This window comes from Lacerta agilis, chromosome 2 (genome assembly GCF_009819535.1).
Source record: "Lacerta agilis isolate rLacAgi1 chromosome 2, rLacAgi1.pri, whole genome shotgun sequence".
In the NCBI taxonomy this organism is placed as follows: domain Eukaryota; kingdom Metazoa; phylum Chordata; class Lepidosauria; order Squamata; family Lacertidae; genus Lacerta; species Lacerta agilis.
Window position 1 is genome coordinate 63,408,304 of NC_046313.1, and position 20,486 is coordinate 63,428,789.

Sequence of the window (20,486 nt, forward strand, 5' to 3'; positions counted from 1 at the left end):
GGCACTGTGGGTTAAACCACAGAGCCTAGGGCTTGCCGATCAGAAGGTCGGCGGTTTGAATCCCCACGATGGGGTGATCTCCCGTTGCTCGGCCCCTGTTCCTGCCAATCTAGCAGTTCGAAAGCATGTCAAAGTGCAAGTAGATAAATAGGTACCGCTCTGGCGGGAAGGTAAACGCCGTTTCCGTGAGCTGCTCTGGTTCACCAGAAGCGGCTTAGTCATGCCGGCCACATGACCCGGAAGCTGTACGCTGGCTCCTTTGGTCAGTAAAGTGAGATGAGCGCCGCAACCCCAGTCGCCCACGGCTGGACCTAATGGTCAGGGGTCGCTTTACCTTTACCTTTAGTAAGGAAATACAAAGAAGAGCCAATGGCCAACCATTTTGATACCCTTGAACATTTCTGATCCTGTTCTCCGTACCACATGTGGATGAGTATGCCGAAGTTCACCTATTCCACAATATTTATATAGACATTATGTGGAATCCAATGTAGTGTTAAGACAATTGTTCAATCAGTGCAAATATTTCTGCTTGCACAACAGAACACTCTCCCCCTCCCCCTAATTCTGTTCTAGGGGTTCTCCCAACCCTTTGGAGCAGGGTGAGTGTGGGGTGTGTGCGGGGTGGGGGGTGGGGAGAGAATGTCCCATTGCACAAGTGGAAATCCTTGCTCCGATGGAACTTGTTAGTAGAATATCGCCCAAAAGATTTATATAAAACCATTCTTGTTTTTTTATATATATATTAATACTTTCCTTAAAAAAAAAAAAACTAACCTCTGGGATTAACACTGCCACAATCATAATGATCTGTTTGCTTACTGCTGCTGCTGTTTTTAATGGCTTTAGCGCTGAGCTGACATTTTTAGGAAGAATGATCTCTGCAACTCTTCACAATATGGGTTGAAAGCTACAAAACCACATTTTACCAAAGACCTCATGCTTGCCTCGTGTGCATGAAATTAAAGCACTATACAATGCAGCAACGTGTTTGATCTTTTCTTTCCCTTGCTTGAAAAACATGCAAAAAAAAAAAAAAAAAAAGCTAAGCCAGAATTAAATACAAGCCACTGGAGGGTATGGAAATATGCATGCATTCAAATTTGAAAATGTTCCTAAATGAAGCTATATGATAAAATTGTATTTCTTTATCAGAAACATTTAAATAGGAAGAACTACAAGAGGCAATAGCCTCATTAAGAAAACTAACTTGGATGGAGGCAGAATTTCCACTAACGGCGGGGGAAGGGGTTCAGTAAGAAACAAATCTGGGATATATTTTATAATAGATGCATTGCTTATTCCTTATTATGGAGGCTATTTACATGAAAAGCATCAGTTCAAATCACCTTTTCCCTTTTCCCTGGCTTTACTTAGTGCAACTCAACAAGGCCCAAAAAGGGGGGGGGTGCCCCACCATTTACTTTAGAGTATGTAGCAGAAGAATCTGAACTAAAGCCATGCAAATACCTGTAAAATTAGCACAATAAAGATATTACTCAGAGAAAGGGAATTGTTTCTAGATAGGATCGGTATATGAATTTTCCCTGAGGCATCAACAGCTCTTTAACACAAAGAAAATATACAGAAACAGAAAACGGGAATGAGTTACATACCCACCACCATGAAAAACCAGAATGCTTTTTTCCTGGGATAAAACTATTTCTTAATTTAAAAATTATTGATGATAGCTTAGAAATCCACATACTTTTGCTTGAGAAACTATCAGGGAAAAGGGTTGAGAGTAGGGAAGCATATTCACCATCATAGAAACAGAAATGATTTAAAAAAAAAATCTGTCTTAAATCACCTCAGTCCACCATCACCACCCCTTTTGAGGCTATGATGAAAGGTTCTGACTGTCATGCAAATGTTCCAGGTTCAGAGATACTTTGCTGTGGAGGCACTTGTGTGGCAAGGCCCCGCGACCACCCTAAGGTGCAAATAACTAGACAACACACAGCATATTGGGTTTTTGGGATAAAATTAGGCCACAACTTTATTGGTTACAGATGTGAAAGGTTTGGCCATAGGGACTGAGGTAAGCAACTTCATATGTCACTCCCGTCCGTCCACTGGGAGTGTTTCTAAGGGTGAGGCCAACGGGGGGAGACGCCCTATGACCTACGTTAATTCGGAGCATTCCCCCAAGCGGTCCCATTTGGAGGAATGGTATGGCCCTAGCCCTTGTCTGGGCATCGGCCAGGAGCCACTCCTCCTGGATCCTTTTAACAGGATACCCTTACCCATGGAGGGGCAAGCAGAGGCTACAACCTTTCCTCCAACCAAGACTAGTCTTAACCCAATGCCTACCCACCTTACAAAATTGTGGCGATTGCTATGAGGTAAGTGAAAACCCAAATGGTGGAGCCAATTTGCCAGATGGGAAAAATTCCTTTCCGGCCCCCAAATCCGGCGACCGACATTGTCCATAGCAAGGTTGCATCATTGGGAAAAAACCTAATCTGGGCGGGATTAGGGCGGGAGAACTGGCATGGCAAGAGAGAGGCTGAAAGGCCCTGCTGGCCAGGTGTTTCTCCTTCCCCTGGGCGCAGTGCCAAGCTCTGCTACTGGTCAGTTGGCACCACACCTAGGTGAATGCCCCCTAGATTCCTGCCGCCATTGGTCAGTTTGGCGACAGGAGTACAATCTGGCTGGCAATAGGCTGGTTGACAGGTGAGACGCTGTGCCAGCCCACAAAGCTGTGCCAGCCCCCAAAGCTGCCCGCCCAAGGAGGGCAAACAGACTTTTAAAAAGAACCTTGCTAAGGTAGCAGAGCCTATTGAGAAGATGAGTAACTCACGCCATTTGAGAACCAACCCTGTATATTAATTGTTCATAGGGGTGAGGGGAATCTGTTGTCAGCCTATTAATTTCCCTATAATTAATATACATAATTAAAATATGTATACACATCATTTCATGTAACTGCAACAGTGCACATAGCATACATTCAGTTTCTGGTTTAGTCAGCCCACCATAAAAGATAAAATACAGAGATAATGTCCATGTCACATTCCTGTCAACATGTTCCTTCCCACCACAGAAGAAATGAATCTTTGAGGTCCATATTTTTCAGCTGCCTAACGTGTTAATTTCTCCATTAAACTGATTTTCCATATTTGTCTGTACCAGTCCTCCATTAAGTCATTACTCATTACTTCCCAGTGTTTTATTTGCCAGTTCTTTATTATCACGAATTTAGAAATATAAAACACAAATCTTTTGCAGGAGTGCGATGGAGAGGGAATGAATGGTGTGTGCCCATGCATGTACACACACAACTCTGGAACTTTTTTTTACTAGCAGAGAAGTGTTGATGAGCACCAGGACAATTGACAGATCTTCCATGCCCTGATTATTACATGCAGCGCTTTCAAGTTTTTATATTCCTTGTGACATATCAGCGTATGATTGAAAACCTTGATAATGTCATGTTCCAAGTTGGGGCAGGTGGGCTTCTAAACATGTTCAGCCAAATGTGCCTAGAAGCCCTCTTAAGATCTTCCTTCCTATGTGGCGAGGTTGGAGGTGGAATGGTTGGGACACTGAAAGTGGGCCTGCTCCCTTTACACATTTTATGGCCACTCACAAACTTTTGAATAGGACTTAAATATGTGAGGCACTTTAAGGCTGTTTGGAAGTCATCTTCACCTGCTTTAGTTGTTACTGTTTGAAATATGGTATAACATTTCTTACATAAAGCAAGAAGGAACCTTGCTTCCTGACCATTTATAAGTAACACCAAAACCTAAGAACAGGCACCACTGCTGCCTGTCTCCTTCTGCTTCAACAACAAAATATTCGTTTCACTTCCTTGGGCAATTTTAAGGCCCAAGATGCACCTTAATATTATTATTTTAAGAAAAAGGAAGTAAGGAAGGTGGTTCTGGAGTTGTTGATGATGCCGTTAATTTACCTCCTTTTAGTGGTGTATTTGTACTTTCAGGACAAAGAAAAGGAGGGAAGCAGGAGAAGGACAAAATTCATAATGTGAGAGAGCTTCATTTTGGGATAAGGAGAGTATCAATATGAACATAGTAAATTTATTAAGAGTGATGTTCAAATAAGTTTTACTCAAGGTAAAACAACTGAAATTAATCAAAATGACCAAGTTAGGTCCATTAATTTCAGTGAGTCTACTCTGAGTAAAACATAGCTGAATACTACCCATAGTCTCTGCTGTTTTTGCTACAACAAACTAATATGGCTACCTTCCTGGAACTTATTGCTACAGAAAACATTAAAAAAAAGTATGTCATTAAAAAAAAACCAACCACAACCAAAATGAGGAAAAACATGTCTCTGGAAAAGCAAACGATTACTCTTTAAACAATGTGAGGCCAACAGTAAAAAGTCCCATTACTAGATTATGTGTATTTCTTTAATGGCTGTTTCTAGTCTCGGAGGTAACAAAGTTGTCATGTGATGCAGTAGGTTGCCATGGCAATAATCTGTAATTGTGCAGAAAATCCACTGAACTAGTATGCAAGTCCTTAGTGTATTGGATGGAAAGAGGAATCAAGCCTGTATAAGCCACGGATTGATGTTGTGAAGCTGCACTGAGATAAGTTAGTCCTGTTAAGCCATAGCACATTTTATGTAGTTACCTTCCTCTATTCTTCTGGTTTTATGGTTCCCACACCTCTCTGTCTTTCTCGCTCTTTGGAGGAGAACTGCATTGTTTCTCTTTTAAATTTTTTCCAGAAGTAAAAGAATCATTGGGGGGGGGGGGAACACAAGCACATTAGAATAAAGAGAAAGAAATGCCTTTTGGACTTGAACTGGTTGGCATCCTCATTGGCAGAAGGCACATGCTCTGGCTTCCAAAATGGTCTGTTTACACACACAGATGAGGCACACGCATGTAATTTTGGCCCCACTTCAGCGCCAGATTAATGGCACTTAAAGTTGAAATCATATACTGTACCCACTTATCTAGGAGTAAGCCTCATTTGATTCAGTGGGCCTTAATTCAGAATATACAGGCACAGGTTTGCACTGAAGATCCGTTGTGATGATCGGTGGGTTTACGTCCACTTAGCTCTCTGTTGTACTGTGGCAAATGCCTTGGGGGGGGGGAATCCAAAGTGAAGTTTACTTAAAGTAGGTGGTGTTGAACATTGCTAGCCATGTTGGGTGCTGTTCTAGTGGTTGTAACTTGGCAACCACATACACTCATGTAAACATACCCATTTGGTGGCCTGCCAAGCACAGCATCTCTAACTCAAACCAGACCCATGGTGAAGAAAACGAGAATGTGGAGGCCACAATTCAGCACAGAGTTATTTGTGTTTTATACCCAGTGAAGTCAATAGGCATGAGTACACTCAACTTTGTGTTGAATATTCCTGCATAGATTTTCATGCACTGGAGCTCATTTCATCAGAAGTTGAATCTCTGTTAGGTTATGACCACAATATAGGTTGGTCTTAATTATTTGAAAGTAGGGTTGCTTTATTTATTTTTAAAGAAGCAGTTTCTTTGATTCTGTGCAGTGGATTACCTCTATTAGTAGGAGGTTGGACTGGATGTAGTACCTGTCAGCTCCAGGATTCTAGGGATCATGCAAGCCCAGTTGCCATAACATATCAGTTATCAACACTGATCAACATTGTACATGTTAGAGAGAGAGAGAGAGAGATCTGACATCACATTCCCCCTTCCCATGACCTCTGAAGCTTCAAATGCCCTGGCTCCACTGACATGGGAGCTCTGACTTCAGTAGGACAAAAAAATGTGTGTGGTTTTTTTAAAATTATTTGGAGGCATGTTGAGGAAGACCAGGAAACATCTGAGGAAGACCAGGAAACTGCTTGCATCTGAAGGATGGTTTTAAAGGAATATTCAACAAATTCATGCCGAATCCATGGTCACTAGCCACAATGGCTTTGCTCTGCCTTCACCGAATGCCAGCTACAGGAATGGAGAACGGTGTAGCACCCAGGTCCTGCTTGGGAGCTTTGGTTGGCCACCTGTGGAAACAGGATGATGGACAGGATGCGCCACTGGGATTTAGACATGCTCCAGAGCAAGTGTAAATCTTGCCCTCCCTTTTAAAATGGTTTAAGAATGTTAAAACTAGACAGCAGTGGGAGGAATGCAAGGTTGTTCCTCCACCGTTGCTACTGCCCTGTTGGCAAGAGCCTGCCAGGGCACTGGATGTGGCAATAGAACTGCATTCAGTTTCACCACCACCACCCCCTTAGGTCTGTAGCCCAAGAGCTCATCAATGAACGTCACGGCAATAAAAATGCCTTGCCTGAATCCCTGCTGTGAAGGAAGTTAAAATTCAGATAACAGTTAATGTTTAATACCATGAAGTGAGTTGATTTTAAAAATTATGCATTAGGACAGGATGTTGTCATATTTTAAACATCACTATGTATTTATTTCCTTTGATTTATTACCCCCTCAACTTGATCCCAGGGCCGGTTACAGCCAAACACTGTAGCCAGTCAGCCCCAATTGAAACATAAATAATATTCTTTTAGAAATCATAACACAGAAGCTGATACACTCAAATAGCAACTGGTCATTTACAGTGGCGTAGCAAGGGCGGGCGGGGTGTAGGGGATGGGGCGCCCTGGGTTCCAGGGGAGGGGGGTGACATTTGGGCCAGGCTGGCCCCGCCCTGCCGCCCGTCCTGGGCTCGTCCTCCAGCGCCGCTATGGAGCTGCCACATGCGATCAGCGGCTCATGGGCCGCCACCGCTCCTCCCGCAATGACCTTACGAGCCACTGAGTGATCAGAGGCTCGTGGGGCTGCTGAGCGCGAGTGGGGGGGCTTAAGGCCGTGCTGCTTTTCGCGCGCCGCAGCCCCACGAGCTGCCGATCGCTCAGCAGCTCGCAAGGTCGTCGCGGGAGCAGCGTCGGCAGCCCGCGCATGTGCTGAATTTCACGCATGCACACTCTGTCCTGACGTTGCGTCGTGACGTCACGGCGCCCCGCCCCTGGGGGTGCCTCCATTCGCCGCCCCGGGTAGCGAGGAGGCTTCCTCCGTGCCTGGTCATTTATCTGCCCTCTTCCAAAAGACTGGGCAAAGAGGTGCATCTTTAAAGCAGCACTGAAAACCAAGCCAAGCCAAGCCAGGGGCACTTCTGCAGGACAGGGTAGTGTTGAACTTCCATCAGCCCCAGCCAACATCAGGGATTATGGAAGTTGGGGGTCCAGTAACACCTGGAAGGCCACAGTTCCCCATTCCTGCATTAAGAGAAGCATATTGGTTGCAAATACGGACTGGTAATGAAATAAATTGCAGAGTCCCCTTCCTTCCTTAGAGAGAAGTCCTACAGTCCTAGGGCATGTCTATATGTGAATGATGCTGTACATCCACTTTATTGAAGCTAAGAAATTCTGGGTTTCATCTTTGCCTGGATAGGAGACTGCCCAGGAATCCTTTGTGTCTGCTGCCTTAAATTCCACAATGGAAGCAAGGTGGCATATAAACGTTAGCAAACATGAATGAAAAATATTTATTCGTTTGTTTATATTCCATATACATATAAAACAAAACTTAAAGTGGTTTTTACAAAAAGATTTTTAAAAATCAAGAAAAAATTACAAACGATACTTTATAACATAATAAAGTTAAGATAATAAAACAGATTAAAATTCACCTCAGCATGCTAAGCCTCTGGGCAGGCTTGCCTAAAAAAGAATGATTTTAGCAGGCGCAAAAAAGAGTACGGTGAAGATGCCTGTTTGACATCAAATATGCGAAGCTGTAACACACTGAGTTATAATATTAACCTATCTAGCCCAGTACTGACTGGCAGCAGCACTTGCTGCAGGAGATGCAACGGAGCATCTTTTAGAATACAGGTTATTAAGGTTCTCTTGGGGCATCTGCTTCGCAGGACTGCTGTTAGTATAAAACAAGGGAGGGAGCACGACCCTGAGCTCCTTTGAGGAATAAAAATATAACAAATATAACAAAGAATACCTGAATAAAGGAAGAGATGGCTGAAATGCTTTGACAGAAATGGGTGGGGAAACTGACATGGAGTCTGGTCCACATTATTTCTGGCCCCAGTACAAGGGGGGTGGGAATCATTCATTAGTTTCAATTGTACAAAATGAGAGAGATGAACATATGGTAATCAGATAATCCAAGGAACTAAGGCTTCAGCAAAATGTTTATATAATGTATTTTTGAAAATCTGTTGGGTAAAGCTAAAGTAATGCAGTGACATACTTCTGAATAGCTATCTCCATGTGTTATGTTTGTGGATATGTCCCATTCTCTGTAACATCTGGTTTTAACAAGTTGAGTTAAGTCCCCCTCGAAACCTCTAAGTTCTATATGCTTTAGTTTAACTCCGTTTTTAATGAAAGCAAAAATCACATTTACAAGCAATAGTTGAAGCCATGGAGACAACTTCTGTTCTCAGTCAGCAACAGGGGTGGAAGCCTGCAAAATAGTTTCTGAGCTGCCTTCCTCTTAGTTCCAACATAACCAGTGGTTGCCAACCATTACCTTACCAGTTCACTCTGGATAGCTGACCTAAGTATTGTGGGGCAAGTCAGGGAGAGTCTTCCTTTGGGCCCTTACCTGGCCAATCCCCTGGCAACGCCTCCCCAGGCGGGATTGGGCGATTGACTGAGGTAGGCAGAGACCTCCAGGTATCCAGCCTGGGGAGGATGAAGCCAGCCTACTACCAGGAGCTGCACTGGGATTCGGGGGGGGGGGGGCTGCGCATGACCACGTAAAAGGCGACCCCCATTTGATGTGGAGCATGGTCATTGTGGGGCAAGTCAGGGAGAGTCTTCCTTTGGAGCCTTCCCTAATTACAAACTCATTGCATAAAAATGTGCGCTCTCTCTTTGTTTCCGTTCATATTCGTGAAAATATCACGCATTAACCTTTAAGCCTGAAAAGTCGTATGCCCCAATAACTCTCTGTCACTGTTGCCTTAACTCTAAATACATTGAGGGTGTGTTTACACCACAGTGTCATTTCATTCTTATAACAGTTTAACTGCTATGATTTTCCCAGTAAATCCTGGGAATTCTGTCACAGATCCTGAAAATGGCTGAAAATTCTGTCACAGATCCCTACAGCTCTTTACAGAAAATAGCTCCTAGATAGTGCAAATGACAATTAAAATGAGTTTAAATCCATAATATGCACTCTGATCTCAGTGGACCTAACTTCATTCATGTTCACAGCATTGGGTGTGTACAGTGTAGATTAATATTTCTTTGCCATTTCTTTGCCACTGTTGATTCCATCAATGGTGTCTCTGAAAATTTTTACACATCACCTGGGAAGACAGGCGAACTAATGCCAGTGTACTGGAAGAAGCAAAGATCACCAATGATTCTTCAACATCAACCTTGTTGAACTGGTCATGTTGTGCGGATGCCTGATTATTGTCTTCCAAAGCAACTACTCTATTCGGAACTTTAAAATGGAAAGTGTAATGCTGGTGGTCAACAAAAGAGGTTGAAAGACTCTCTCAAGGCAAATCATAAAAAATGTAGTATAAACACTGACAACTGGGAAAAACACTGGCCTGCGAGTGCTCTAATTGGAGAACAGCCTTTACCAAACGTGTCATGGGCTTTGAAAACACTCAAACTCAGGACGAAAGGGAGAAACGTGTTAAGAGGAAGGCATGCTTGGCAAACCCTCACCATGATCAACTCCAACCCAGACAATTTTACTTGGTGATGAGTGATCGCCAAATAAGAAAGAATAATATTTCTTTGGACTTTGGAGTGTTGGACCCTATGTAGCTGCTGCAGGCAGCCTGCAAAACAACAGCCACCACTGATCCCAACCTTACCAGTCACACTGGCACAGAAAATGTGTATGCCACTGTCGGATAAGGAATGACTGCTATTCTTTCAAAGAGCTCTGGGGCTTTAATGGGTTCTTAATTAATTATGTACCCTCCCCTTCTCTCTCACCTACCTTAATGAGTAGGATTTTAGCTCTACTTTTCACCAAGTGAGTTTGCTAGAGTTGGATTGTTGCACATCATGTGGAATGCCTGTGTGACTTAGAATCAATCCATAACTTCTGCAGCCAACCAGAGATCATTGAAAGTACTTCAGGATAGCATCTTCTCGACATAAGTCCCATCATGGGTTTTATGCAGACTGAGACCCAACACTCAAGACCGAGACTCAACGTGAGCCCTGCCCACTACTCTTTTCCTATTACTGGGATGTTGCAGTAAGAAGAAGCAATGGTAGGTGACATGGGACTGCCTCCACTGGACACTGCACATAGGCATGCATGACAAATGCCATGACAAATTCGTGGAGCAAGCTTTTTGCATACACGTCCCAGGTTCGATCCACAGCATCTCCAGGTAGATCTGGCAAAGACTCAGGTCTGGAAGTCTGGAGAGCCATTGCCAGTGTTAATTAAGGAAGCCAGTCTAGACAATGCTGAACTAGGTGAACAAACTTAGTATAAGGCAGTTTCCTATACTCTTGTGGGGAAAGTGATGGAAGCTGATATGTGTCTTTTTTAGTTATTTGCCTATTGTTTTTGTTTTGGGAAATGGGATGAGCATGTCATGAAGAGTTTACATCTTCCTCCTTGACTTCTGCAACAACCTAGCATTTTTAGAATCTGGTCTATAGAAGCAATGCTAGAATGTTATCAACTGTTTACTTTTTGGTTGGCAGATAATGGAGAATAAAAGTTGTGTGGAAAAGGACACCATTAGCAGCCTATGTTATTCCTTATCATTTTAAGATATACAAGATTAAATATGAAGCAGAATTAGGCCAAGGGCCAGGGAAGGATCTCTCTCCCCCCCCCCCTCTTTTGCTTTGTAAATTCTCTTACTTTTGTGACCTTCTTTGCTGTCGCTGCATGCACAGAAATGGTCTGGGGTTGTTTTGTTTTTAGTTACCATCAGGATTTTTTTTTGTAGCTGCTCCTCTATGAAACAGGTCCAAGAATGTGCCAGAGATTATTAGTATGTGAGACGCTACACATAGAATACCAACTGTTTGTAAGTACGCACAGCGGTTCCTCTTAAACTTTTCTGTGTTGCCATTTGTAATTATATAACATTGCCACAATACCCCCAATGCTTAGAATAGAGGCTACCAAGGGAATAGTGTGAATACCGCACTACAATTATTTAGCTCGAAAGGCAATTGAAAAGGGGTTGAGTGTGACTGCAGCAGAGAGGAAAAGCTCGATTTTAATGACTTCTATTAATGTGATTTTAAACATTGTTTCCAGTACAGTAACGTCACATGCACTGTTTCCTTGAAGGTAATATTGAAAATAGGAGCTGTTTGAATGTTTTCCAAGGTTCAGATACAATAAACAATCCAATGACTCTCCACTGCAACACAAGCTAATGAAGTGCATCAGATTTGCCCCCTACTTGTGACAGTCTCCCAACCCCTCCACCCATATATTGCCAAGTTTAGCTCAAGGACTTCAGTTAGTGGTGTGCTGCAGAATATTGGAATGACTGCGCCAACATTTGACATATGATAAACACCTCAATTCCTCCCAACTGCCACCACTGCTGCCACTGGGCCAGCAGTAAAGCCAACTTAGTTGTGAGAGGGAAGAAGGGTGGGTGGGTGCAGAAAAGGCAAGGAATGAGGGGGTGATCATATTAAAAACCGAGACGGTGAAGAACTCACAGAATTGTAAACACCTCATTGGGGAGATAAGCATCATTAGTCACCAAGGTCTGTATCCAACCCAGGAATTACGAAATTATGTTCAACAACTAATTGTCCTGCTATGGTGAAGCATCTGGATTGTAGTCCCAATGTTTGTACCGATCAGACCCCATTTCACGACATTGCTCGAGGACCTAAAGTAGCCATAGGAGACGTTTTAAATAAAAACAGAACCAAATAATTCCCAGCAGACCTTCAGTGACTTAGCCAGCCCAAATCCAGATATCTGCTCTAAATTTTATTTATTTATTAAAATTATATTGGGCTGCCATAAGTACCAGGATTTCAAAAGCGGAATTGACATCCGAGGGGCTGCGCTTTGTCCTGGATCTTAGGCAAGTCAAGTAAAAAAAAAAACCCGCACGGTTTTGGCATTTTTTGTGAAAGAAACAAAGCTCAACAACTACTTTTGGGGTGTCCTGGTTTTTACTTTTTGAAATATAGCAACCCTGATTTGTAGCCCACCCTTACTCCTAAAAAAGCCCAGGGTACCAAACCTCCTAGCAATAAAACCAATGTCCAAAAAAACCCCAACAACACAATTCCAGTAGATGCAGACAGGGAAAGAGCTCTGTGTAAAAGGCTTGTTGGCAAAGGAAGGTCTTCAGTAGGTGCTAAAAAGACAACAGAGATGGCGCCTGTCCAGTGTTCAATGGGACAGAATTCCAAGGGGAATTCCAAATTTTGAGATAACTGCCAGCAATACACTTCATTTCTTTCTTTCTGTTAAAAGTCTCCCCTGCCTTTCTGTGCAAAGCTCCCAAGAGTGACTTACGAAAAGTAATCCAAGTAAAACAAGCAATTAAGAATAAAACCGACAATTCAAAACAGTAGTATAGGCATACCAGTCAAATGAACTGACCCCAGCCCTTCCTAAAGACAACTTTTCAAAGAATGGTGCTAATGTATCCCATATTTTAAGACATGCACACACTTGATATTTTGGATTAGATGAACACTTGTTAAAATGCTGCCACAACGGTGCCCCTCTTGGAGAGCTGAGGCTGTTGTTCAGCCTTTGCCAACCTTTTGCCTTGGACTACAACTCCCATCGGCCCTAGCCAGCAGACCCAAACATCTGGAGGGTGCCAGGTTTGTAAAAGCTGCTGTCATTAAACATTTCATCTGATTTTTTTTAAAAGGAACTTTGTTACATAGAAGTGGGCTTTGTGCATAGATTGTAGGGAAAATGACTACAAAATGTTTGCTGTCCCCCTTCTCTCTACCCTCCTTGTTTGCATTTCTGCCATCATTTCAGGCAAACAGGCCATTTGCATAAATGTCTAGGCACATGAAAATATCCACTCTCATATCTTCCCTGTCCGAGCTGGCAGGACTTAATTGTTGTTTCCAATCAATCCCAGTTCCACTCCAGTGGGACCATTCAGGTGTTCTTGAAGTGAAACAATGAGGCTGATTGTGCCTGTGTTAGTTGGAAGAAAGCATAATTGACCAATTCTATGTTTATGCATATGTTTAGGACTGGTGTCTTTTTAACATTAGGGATCCTTTCTGCCCTGGTAGCAGGCTGCAATACAGTAGCATAGCACCTGCTGTTTCCTGCCCTTATCTCACCAAGTTCCTATTTTTATTTCACCTACACAGATTTTTAATGGGGACTCCACAGAGAAAGCAACTCAGGGGCAAAATCTGTGCCACATGTTTAACCTCTTTACTTACTGCATCAATATTGGCTGGGATCTGGAGTCCCTCGGAGCAGGACCTCCCTCACATAAGAACATAAGGAGAGCCTGCTGGATCAGGCCGATGGTTCATCTTGTCCAGCATCCTGATCTCACAGTGGCCAGCCAGATGCTTGTGGGAAACGCAAAACCAAAACCCACATCCAAGAGCACTCTCCCTCCTATGGTTTAGAGCAACTGTTATTCAGAGGCATGCTGCCTCCAAGAGTGGAGGTAGACCACCGTCATGGTGGCTGGTAGCCACAAATAGCCTTACCCTACATGAATTTGTTTAATCTTCTTATAAAGCCATTCCATAGTTTACATGGAACTTCTAGCAGAGAAAACAGGAGGACGGTGGTCTTCAATGATTCTGCTTTCCCCCTGCAGAGGTAAACATCCAAAGGCTTCCTTGCTTCAGACAGCCATGCTGACTCATGGATGGCAAGGGCAGGGCTGAGGGAGATGTGCCATGAAGACAGGGCCAAGAACCTGCTGGCTCTACCTCCACAGTTGAAGGCTTCTGAAAACCAGTTGCTGGAAACCGCAGGAGGGCAGAGTGCTCTTGTGCTCAGGTCCCGCTTGCAGGTTTGCCACAGGCATGTGGGTAGCCACTGTGAGAACAGGATGCTGTGGGAACAGGGGACATTAGCCTGATCCAATAGGCTCAACTTATGTGCTTATATTCTTATCCTCCTACACTCTCTCCGTGCTTTCCCCCTTCATATGAGTAACTGATGAGGAGAGCTGGACTCACATTCTAAACGCCTTGGCCATTTTCTCTACTGACCTCCCATACGCCATTGGATAATTCATTCTTCTTTGGTGCAACTGCAGTTCCTGAATAATGAAACTCTCCAAATCCAAATGACACAAGTTAAATACAGGTATGCAAATATGATTGTTTTCATAGTATTTATACCAACCACAGAATTTTGAGCCTTTTAATACAGAAGTGTCATCACTCTGAAAGATTATCCATTAAGAATAAAGAAACAATACTATTTGATTATCAGTGTTTAATTTGCCAATTTATCATTCACGGATCATGCAGTAAGGTTTTTTTTTAATGATTAAATCTTTCCATCCTCATTTGATTTTATTAGGATTAGCTGAAAGTTGAAAATATGTCTACTCAGAAGTAAGTCCCATTGAGGTCAGTGGAACTTACTCCCGGGTAAATGGGTACAGGATTGCAGGCGGAGATATTGAATGTGTAGGGGAAGTCACAATTAACTGTGTGAATGGCCAGACATCATCAAAACAAAGACATTTCAAATATTATTCTGGTATGTTTGCACTGAGCATTTGTCAAACAATTGACTTGTAAAAAGCAAAACTTGACCACTAGTAATTGACAGTCAGATGGAAAGGCCTAAATTCCTTGAATAAATCATTCATTAAAGATCGTTTGCTCAGCTGCAGGCTGGCTTCTTCTACTGCTTCCAGCATTTTTCACTGAGCACCAATCACATTAGCTCAGCATAAAGCATTAGCTTGTGGAAAAACTAAGTTCATGGCATAGCAACAGATCCATCTCCACAATATTTAAACAATAAATAAAGTGCACCTGCTAAGATGGCTCGAACTGGGAAAGCAGCCTGACTGATGGATGGAGGCTAATCCTGCAGTGCAGAACAGATCAGGTGCTCTTCGTTGCATGAGATGTGATGCTGAAGTAGCCAAAGAACTAAACAGTGCACTAATGTGTCACACAACTGCAACGTGTCATATATGAAACATTCTACAACTTGTCATTGTTCGTGCTTGTAGCATCTTCAGGATCTTTGTCCAAATCTTAGAATCATGGAATTGTAGAGTTGGAAGTGACCCCGAGGATCATTTAGTCCAACCCCATCTCAGCTGAAGCATCTATGACAGATGGCCATCCAACTTCTGCCTAAAAACCTCCGAAGAAGGAGAGTCCACCACCTCTCATAGGAGTCCACTGCACAATCAAACAGCTCTTACTGCCAGAAAGTTCTTCTTGATGTTGGAATCTCATTTCTTGTAACTCGAAGCCATTGGTTCAGGTCCTACCCTCCAGAGCAGGAGAAAACAAGCTTGCTTCATCTTCCATGTGACAGCCCTTTAGATCAGGGGTCCCTCAATGGGCCAGATTGTTTGCGATTTCTGGCGTCTCCGTCTGTGCAGATGCAATTTCTGGCGCCGCAAAAGTGAGTCCCCGTGCCGCGCCAGTTTAGCACACAGGGACTCACAAAGTGGGTGGCTCGGTTCAGGGGCGGCTTGTGGGCTGGTTAAATGACCGCTGTGGGCCGCTTGTTGCTGACCCCTGCTTTAGATATTTGAAGATGGTTATCAAATTGCCTCTCAGTTTCCTCTTAGCCAAGCTAAACATACCCAACTTCCTTAACAGTTCCTTTCCTTTTAGGAAGAAGTGTGAGGCACTGCCCTGTATCTTTTTTGGGGGAGGGGAGCAGTTGTTAGTTAAGAGTTTGTCTAATGCTCTCCAATGATCCTGAGCTAACTAAATATGTTGATTGGCTTTTCTAATATGGCTTAATTATATTTTCTCTTATTCATAGGTAATGCCAGGAGGCGGTTTACTCACCGTAACAATTACCTGCTTTCCCTGTTATTCTACGAGAAAGCCATGTTGCTCCTTCTACAAAAGGTTCTCATTGTATGAAGCAAGAAGGAGGGGGGGGGCAATGCTTCTGATCATGACTCTTGACTTTTATCTTGCTTCCTTTTTATTTTGCAAATTTATGAACTGTTTCACAGCCAGAAGCTACTGAAGTAGTGTATAATAAGATAAAATACAAAGATACTCAATAAACTAAAAACAGTAAAAAACCATTTCCACAAATGTACAGTTCATGTTCCATATAATGACAGGGTCACACTTCAGAGAAAGCCTTCTCAAGCAAAAACTATTTCAGGAACTGCGTAAACATCAAGGTGCTTGTCTCATTTCAGTTGGTAAGTGATGTTGTTATATACAGTTATTGAAGCACATTTGTGTGCATGAAAGGGTTAACCTGACCCCTGAGTTCAATTTACCAGAATGGGTGTGGCTTAGCAGTACTAAGCAGCCTCTGCTCCCCACCTTCTCAGTCTTTTTCTCTTTATGCTTCCTGAAACAAGCAAGAAGCCATGCGGTCACGGCTTCCTAGACGATAACTGAATCTCCTCCAAAAGGAAGATTTTACAGCCTGCATCTTTGCTAATGCAAATATTCCATGGTCCTTTTGTAAGTAAGCCAAGTCCATTTCTTTTAAAGTCACTTGGAACCTTTTTCATCTTCATTTTAATGGATGGAGATTTATTTGCTGTAACTTCTGAAAACTCTGTAAGTAAAATATTCACTTATTTGCAAAGCTAAGTGCCTGTGATTTATTCTAGCCTAAGTGTTTTTGAGGGGAATGCTTATTTAAAGGTGGATGAGGGAGATGCAGATCTAACCAAGTTTTAATGTGCTTAAAGCAATCACCATTGTGCTAACTCTGCTTCAAAAGGGTAAGGATCTATCTCCCAAACCTTCCTCTCCAACAAGTGATTTAAGAGGGCTGGAGCTACAGTGCTAAAAGCCTGGTTTCTAAGTGCACCAGTGAGGTATGTGACACTTCCAGCAGTGCCCCATTTAAGGAACAGGGATACATGGAGCAGGACAGCCCTTTAGGTAACCTGAACCTGAGAAATGAGGCCTTTTGCTTTTTTGGATAATCACTTTTCTTCAGGCTGACAGGGGAAAAGAAAATACTACATGGCCTACATAGTAGCATTTTAACTTAAACACTAATGTTTCTTGTGGGTATGTAGCATTTTGGAAGCAATGAGATCTACTACTGAGGCATTTGGAGCCAGTTTATCAACCTGTGAGCCTCATGTACTAACTCTGTTCCCAAAGAACGGAACATTAATCTAGAATGCAAGAAGAATTCCACCATTTCAAAAGAGATTCTGCCTCCCCTCCTTTTAGGCCTATGCTACTGGACTGAAGGGAAAAAAGACTTGACATTTACCATTATTAATAAGTTGGGCAGAGACATCGACTCAGCCTCTGAAGCTGCAGGAGGAAAAGAGCAAGAAGTTCACTGGTCTCTCTGCAGTCCTCCTGAAGGAGAAAGGAGTTGAACCCTGACTTCTGGGACTGAATGCCCCAAGAGAAATGTCAAGTTGAAGACCTTTCACTGTTGCAGACTCCTAACAGTGCCTTCTATTGTGTGACGCTACAAAGGTGCCTGAGACCCACACTGATACTTACACAAAAGAGAATGAATGTTTGGTTCATCCTTGAAGTTTAGGGCTCTGCCAGCAACGAGAAAGGTAATGGCTCTGTCATGTTGTACACAGAACTGACATCATGAACACTGCAGAGGAATCTTCTTGAACGGTGAACCTCACGTGCTTGCGGAAACACAGCTACCTTACATTTTATTTAAGTTGTATATATCTAGAACATTTCTGTGCAATGTTTGCCCAGTTAAGAACATGGCTCATCATTTTGAAACAGGTCCAGGTATGTGTACTTTTAAAAATTATTTATGATTTCTCCGCACCCTTTGCATATCATCATTTTGTGAGAGATGTTGTGCAAAAGATGAACTTCCACAGCTACCAGCAAAAGTGCCCTCGCTGAGGAGTGACTAGTTTGGCTGCTGATTTGAGGCAATTGTGCAAACGTTGGCAATTTCAATTAGGGTGATTAATCTCTTGGTTGCTGGCACTGTTTCTTACGCTGAGATTTTTCACATGTGCTTTTCATATAGCCTGCAGATAAACATAAATGTCCATGACGATTCTTTACGTGTGTTTATAGACGTTCCCCCGCCCTCCTAATGGGAAGCCATGGGACTGACTGCAGATGTTCACAAATGCAGAGATTGTGACTGATGGGGGATTTGGCATGGAAATCTCACAATGTGGCCTCCACTCAACTGCTGCTGACCTCCTCCTATACCTTTCAAGAGTTTCGTTGCAAGGCGAAGAAAGGGATGGTGGGCAGCCTTTAGCCCAGTGTTGCTCCTGTTCAATTCACAGTGCCTGTCTTCGATCTCTTATAACACAGAGGACAGACAACCCAACCCAACTGCTAGGACTGGAGGGATCTGTTTATTTCACTTTTACATGGGCTTGTTTGCTGTCATTTCAACATTTATCTGTGATTTATTTATTTTTTAAAACACAAAATATCACTTTTAAAACAAAGGTGCCATTGCACTCATGGGCAACATGTTGGTGGCCCAGGAATGCTATTGATGATGAGCTATTGTCCAGAAGACGTTGCCTCATATAATTACCATATTTTTCCATCTAAAAGAAACCCCCATGTATAAGATGCCCCCTATTTTTGGGGACTCAGATTTAAGAAAATGGGGGGAGATGGTCCCGTGTATAAGACACCCCCCAGATCCTGAAGTTGAGGCTCCAGTACTTTGGCCACCTCATGAGAAGAGAAAACTCCCTGGAAAAGACCCTGATGTTGGGAAAGATGGAGGGCACAAGGAGAAGGGGACAACAGAGGATGAGATGGTTGGACAGTGTTCTCGAAGCGACTGGCATGAGTTTGGCCAAACTGTGGGAGGCAGGGGAGGATAGGGGGGCCTGGCGTGCTCTGGTCCATGGGGTCACGAAGAGTCGGACACGACTGAACGACTGAACAACAACAACAATTTTTGACATTATTTTTAGGGGGGAAACCTAGTCTTATACACGGAAAAATACGATATATTGCAAAATGTAAATTAGCTTTTGGGGTTACATTGCACCTGATCTTGTTACCCACTGAACATCTCTTGAAGGGGACCTCAGACCCTGATAAGTTTGGGTAGGTTCATACGTGCAAAGGCAGTCCTCAAAATATAGGGGTCTTTATAAACTTGTGCCGTCTTCAATTTCCAGCTGTCACTCCTTAAGCAAAACCATAGCGATGGACCCAATTCATAGTCATCAAATAGCCAAACTCACACAATTATTAAACAAGGCTTTAGGGCCTCTTGTAATTCCACAGCCCCATAACCCAAAAGCATTGCTTATATTAATTTCACTTTTGAACATACAGCCAGGATGTATAAGTCAAACACTTGACAGTGTAGATGATATGAAATTCCTGCAAAGTGAGTTAACAATCATTCATAACATAATCTCTTCAACCAATTAGAAAAAGAGGTTTTAGCTTCAGGGAAACATTTGCTTATACCTTGGGGGTGGGGGAATGAGGCGGTTAAGAAACTGTTTCATTGAAGCTATTATGGAATTTAATGTGGTTTTGTTTAAATTGTAATGTTCTAAAGAAATATACAGACCCAAATGGAGTGGAATGCTAGAGCAGCTTTGTGTATCAGATGAAATCTGACCAGCGGTTTGTCTAGTGTGGTATTCTGCTTTTCCCAGCAGCCTATTTCAAAATGCGAAGGATGAGGTATAATCACAGGAGCCAGGAATCCTTACCTGAGGTCCCTTTCCAAGATGCTGCGTTTGGGCAAGTCACAGCAGCAATGCATGCTACTCATACCTCAAAGCTCTCAACCTTCCTTTTTTTTTTTTTGCATTGGGAAACGGCCATAGCTGTCAACTTTCCCTTTTTTTGCAAAGGGGAATGGCGCTGGAATAAGGGAATTTCCTGCAAAAAAGGGAAAGTTGACAGCTATGCTTATACCTGGAGGCAAAGGTTCTCACAAACTGCACATCCATGTGAGTGCAAACTGGTCGTGAAGCCATTGCCGGCTCATGGGGCACCACGGTTTAAATCCCTCCTCAGCCATGAAGTTTGCTGGGTGACCTTGGGCCAATCACTGCCTCTCAGCCTAATCCACCACATAGGGTCATTCCAAGGATAAAATGGGGAGGAGATCCCTGTAAGGCACCCTGGGTTCCTTGGATTGGAAATAATAATAATTATTTATTATTTATACCCCACCCATCCGGCTGGGTTTCCCCAGCCACTCTGAGTGGCTCCCAACAGAATATTAAAAATACAATTCAACTTCAAACATTAAAAACTTCCCTCAAAAGGGCTGCCTTCAGATGTCTTCTAAAAGTCAGATAGTTGTTTATTTCTTTGACATCTGAAGTGAGGGTGTTCCACAGGGCGGGTGCCACTACTGCCTGGTTCCCTGTAGCTTTGCTTCTCGCAGTGAGGGAACCGCCAGAAGGCCCTCAGAGCTGGACC

At 43.1% G+C, this 20,486-nt stretch overlaps 1 long non-coding RNA gene across 1 annotated transcript; it reads left to right on the forward strand.

The window, feature by feature from the left end:
• The first annotated feature begins 16,311 nt into the window (after window positions 1-16,311).
• On the forward strand, window positions 16,312-18,321 carry LOC117042928. The gene is made up of 3 exons (XR_004426116.1): window positions 16,312-16,664; window positions 17,295-17,834; window positions 18,135-18,321. It is a non-coding gene; the product is annotated as an uncharacterized LOC117042928 (long non-coding RNA).
• Window positions 18,322-20,486: the final 2,165 nt, after the last annotated feature.